This window comes from Prinia subflava, chromosome 11 (genome assembly GCF_021018805.1).
Source record: "Prinia subflava isolate CZ2003 ecotype Zambia chromosome 11, Cam_Psub_1.2, whole genome shotgun sequence".
In the NCBI taxonomy this organism is placed as follows: domain Eukaryota; kingdom Metazoa; phylum Chordata; class Aves; order Passeriformes; family Cisticolidae; genus Prinia; species Prinia subflava.
The window spans coordinates 18,910,280-18,915,579 of NC_086257.1; positions in this window are offsets into that span (position 1 = coordinate 18,910,280).

Consider the following 5,300-nt stretch of genomic DNA (forward strand, 5'->3'; position numbering starts at 1 on the left):
CTGGAGTGGGGAGGGGTAGCTTGTGAATCCTGAGGGCTCGCAGGGTGAACTTGTGGCCACATGAGGAGTGGGATGACTCCAGAGCATCGGGACTGTGGACAGGAGTGTCTGCCCCTGGGCCCTCCCCAGATCCTGCCTGACAGGAGGCTGTAACCATGTGGATCAGGCTCTTCTCCTGGGCAACCAGCAACAGGACAAGAGGATATAATCTCAAACTGTGCCAGGCACAGGTTGGACTCAATGATCTCAGAGATCTTTTCCAGCCTAACTGATTCTGTGATTCCCCTGCTGCTGTCACGGCTCTGTTGGGCTCTTCCACTGAGAATAAAAAGCTGTTGAAGCCTATCGTGATAGCCCTGCCTTGTGTGGTTCCTTTCTTGCTTGGGCAGAGCCCTTGGTGCCCGAGGCTGGTGTGTCTGCAGAGCTGGGCAGTTCAGCTGCCAGTTTTACAGCTGAACCAGTTAGGATTTCACATCGCCTTGTTTGGTGGTGGAGCGCTCAGCCAAACCTGGTGTTCAGCCAGAACAGCCCGAGATGGGTAACTGTAAAGCTGTAGGAATTAAAGAAAACAAAAGAAAGACCTCAGGCCTAACCAGCAGCTAGCATTAGAGAAGACTAAAATTTTAACTGGAGAACAGGGGAACTGGCTTAAAGGGCAAATGTTCCTGGTGTGCACCTTTTTGAATTTTTGTGTGAGGTGTTTTTTTTTTTGAGGGGATGGGAAGCTTTGTGTTCTTTTAAAGTTTACATAAAATATGTAGCTTATTTTTGTAATACTGTAGCAAGAATCTTCAAGTGATTAGATTTAGCCTGCTTAATATTTTACTTACTACATTTACATTCGACTGTAAAGTTTTGGATAGCATAATGAGCAATCTTAATAGCACCTAATTATTTGACTCCAAATGATAAAAGGAAGTGTTTCTTATATTTTCACCATAAAACAAAAATTAATGGTGTGAGGTTGCTTTGTCTTACTCGGATAGGAAGTTCAGAACTTCCTGCAAAAATTTGAGGGTTTTTCCTAACTTATGACTTAAGTTTCAGTTATACCTCCCTACTTACACTGGATTTAATCAGGGAGGTAAGAAGAGAGATAAAACTGACATTTGGTGTAGCCAGTAGTTTTGTTCTGGAAGCTGAATAAATAAGCTTGGTAAAACTGTTGAGAATCAAACGAATCACTGCAAATCTCAGCAAACTTTATGCTGGTGAAGAGGAAAAGCAGCCCAGATGTGTGTGTTTGTACTGCAGCTCCCAAGATGCTGCAGTTAACATTGGGCTGGTGAGCAGCAATCCCCCTTTAAGGGGGAGGATGCCAAAACATAGGAAAAATAATAAAATCCAACAGTTCCAAGGGACAACCACTTGAGTGGGGTTTTTAAAGCACAAGTATGACAGTACAAGGAGGTGATTTGATTTACTAACTCTCCAGGGCAAGGAACTTAATTTGACACACAGTTTGAGTCTCTGTTTCTTGAAGGAGCAAACGTCATTTTATTATGCAATTAAAAAATTCTTTTATAATTTATAGTACAATACAACTACAACATATAGATGCTAGATTTAGAAAGATAAACCCTGCAGTTTCATTAACTATACATCATAAAACCAGCACACCTTCATTTTGTGTTATGAAATATTTTCAAGTCAGTATATTATCATGATTTCCAGTATGTGGCACTAATACTCAAGGAAGAGTTCTTTGAGGAGGAGGAATTAATTGCAGATGGGAAAAGTGGTTCAGAAAATTTGGAATTACCATGCCAGAGGTTCTTCATTTAGCTCCTTCTTTATTTTGCAGGGATGTTTCCTTGTATTCATGTGAGAAGTGACACTTCAAGCCAGTTCCTGCTCTCTGCACAACAGCTGCTTGTGACTGATCTGCAAGCCAGAAGCCAACACAGCATTCTGATGCTTTAGTTTTCTTTAACATTTCTTCAATACAAGAACATGCCCTGGAAATCATGTTGGTATCTAGAAGCCTCAGGATTTGACAGCCTTGAGGCTGCATCACAAAGCCAAATCCATGCAATTCACAAGAAGTCTGGAATATAAGGGGAAGGAGATACAGACTGATAACTCTCTAGGTGCTACTTTTGTCTTCCTTATACTGTTCTAGGTGTTTAGATCAGTGGAAAGTGTGCAGAGAGTCATCACTGTGGACTGACAGTGTTCTGCAGTGACTTTGCTTTGCAGCAGGTGGATAACCCTACACTATTCCATGCACAAGAGAAACAGACTTGAGGCATCCATTTTCAGCAGAGTCCAGCCTGACTTAGTTGGAAATTTCAGATTATTTCAGGGAACTCCTGCACATCATCCTATGTTTGCATAAGAGCAGGTGAAATCTGTAATTTTCCTACCACTTTCTGTAATGAACTTAAATATTTAGAGGTCTTTTAATAATTTTTGCTTAGTTTCATCAGATGCAAGGATTATAAAATTGAGGTAGGTAGAAACAATAACTGTATTTTACCTAGGTTCCCATATTGGTACAAATGGCCATAATATCTTGGCAGGACTGTGGATGCAGGTGTAACACAGACCATGTGCTTTTCATGGGAATATCACATACTGATTTACTGTATGTGACATTATATAGTAACTCCAGAGCCAGACAATGGCATAAATTGTCCATGGGAATAAAGAGAAGAACCATTTAAAAGTGAGGCATCAAACCAGGACATCAGATGATGATGCTAACTCATAAGCAAAAATTAATTCCATCAGTGATAATCTGGAGAAACAGAAGCTTCCTAATTATTGCTTTGGGATTTTTAAGAATTCATTGTTTGAAGCAAGTGCATTCATCTTTTTGGTAACATAAAGCAATGTAGAAAGCAATGTCAAACCAAAACTGAACAGAATTATTTTTTGTTTCTCAACAAGCTGGACTTACCCATGGGGTGGCTGTGGCCTTTTGAGCTGTGCCATACAACTGCCAGCCAGTCTCCCAGACTGCAGACTGCCTGTGACAATGGCTTATTCATCATGTCTGGGGTCCTCCTTGTTTCTTGATTGCAAAATGCATGTTAAAGGTTTTATTTTTCCTATTTTCAGATGAGGTCTTAAATGTTTATGTGAACTAGGAAAGCATCTGTAGATGAAAAAGCAAAATAATCATTACTACTTATTCACTCAAGGACTTTGTATGACCTCTCAGCTTTCTGCTTTCTTTGCTAAAGTACTTGGGTGATTTGTCAATTTAAATACTTCCCTTCCTCACAGGGATGCTGAGTATAAATGTGCTATCATTCTCCTTCTGCAGAAAATGAGCAAGAACAGAAATTAAATGCTGAGCCTCATTAAAGAGCCTCAACACTGGCACAAATGGCTTTTAGATTCTTATCTCAGACTGGAGTCAAAGCACTGAATTGTATTTCATATAAAATGTACTAAAGACACACACACCTTAAACCTGGATAACCACTGTAGAGGCTGTTTGTTCTTAGCAATTGAAAATTCTGAGGAAACGAGATGTCTCTGAAATCCCTCTGTGACTCCAGCAAGGCAGGCCTGAGGCTATACGTTCCAGAATCTTCTTCTGGTGTGTTTAACTGGTTCTGCAAAAGAGCCATGACTCACTCTTATTGTAGAACGTGATTGAAGGAAGATGTGATGGTGCTTGCCATTACTACACAGTCGACTTTCCCTCACCAGTAAATGGCCTGACTAGATTCCAGAGAGCATGCAGAGATTCTGACTGGATGGAGTAATAGTGACTAGGATATGCTGGAGAATAGGGGGGAAAGCCATGTAATAACAGAACTACTTTATAGTTCTGTACTGTGAGTGATTCCTGGGAAACCACATTAGAGGCTTCCAGACCCTTTCATTGTTTAGATCAGGCAGAGTAAGGAATCACAGAGCCAGATTTGATCAGCAATGTACAGCAATACTTGCCTGGAACTGGTTCTGAGGTAATTGGTCTTCTGGGCTGAGCTGGCCCTGGCCAGAACTGCAGTGTGCCTGTATTGCCCTTCTCAAGTGAGTCTCTTGTGCACATATGTCTCACTTGGCTCAGATCTGGCAGAACTCACTCTTTCAGGCTTAGTGCTCGGTCTATAGTCACTTTGGATTCTTGCAGGGCTTATTTGCTTGGCAGCTGGGCCAGCCCCGACCTGGCTCAGTACCTCTCGTTCAGAAACAGAGCCCCTTACAGCTGGGAACCAGCTTAGCCTGGCAAACAGAAGAGCTTTGTGTCAGCTGAGCCCTGCGTTAATGAGGGCACTGATCCCCTGTGCTCCCACTGTGACATCGGGAATGTGGCTGTAAGAGCTGAGCAGGTAGCGTGGAGCACTCATCCACTCCCTGGCCAGTCACAGCATGGCGAGGTTCAAATCCCTATTCCCAGCTTTCCCGTGCTGGGTGCCTCAGCAGCATTTTCAGTGCAGTGCTGTGCAGCTCAGAACCAGGGCTCTGTCAGAGGTGAGGAATCCAAACTGAGAGAGAAAAGCCCAGGGCTCTGTGGGTGAAATGAGGCAGTGTGGGGAGCAGAGCTGTGAGGTTTACTGATCTTGCAGACCTAGTGGCACCTCTTGTGTCACCTTTTTGGAACACCCTCAGGCTTGGAATCTTGGTCTGGTTTACTTTAGAGGGCTGTTTGCACTTGGCATCAGGAGAGGTTTGTCGTGCAGGGGAGATTCTGGTGCAAGCACATCTGTCCTGTGTGACTGTGCTCTGCCACCAGGAGAGGGCACAGGCAAGGCAGGGGCAGAGACACCGGCAATCCACAGCGCTGCAGGGTTTGGAACACAAGTGAGAGCAGCATTACTTCTGCTAGTCTTCAAAAACCAAAGAACTGACTTGAGAGTTTTAGTTTTATATATTGCTGTATCACCAAATAAATAAATATATATATTGTTGTAAACTAAATTATTAAACAGTAATGAGAGAAAACAACAGTGTGTTTGTTGGATGGGCATGTTTGCAAAGTGATTGTCGCTTCTTTCTTGAATTCATTCAGGTCATTACTGTGACAAGTGGGTACTCTGTCATCCAAAATGAGCATGTAGAGCACTGCAATTGCATTGCAGCAAGAAGTCTGATGAGAAAAGGGTTTGTTTTTATTAAGAATTACCAGCTTACAGAGGGAAGCTTTGGATTGCAGTGCTTTATCTGAATATCTATTCACAAAAGGTCTGTATTGTAGGGCAGTCATGCTACAGCTGTTCAAAAGTGTCAGCTGCTGAATTACTGCATCAGCACACATCTGTATTATTATGCTCCATTTTAAAAAGTATTGGGATGGTATATATAAGATCTTTGCATTTGTTGATGTGTATTGTTTCATGATT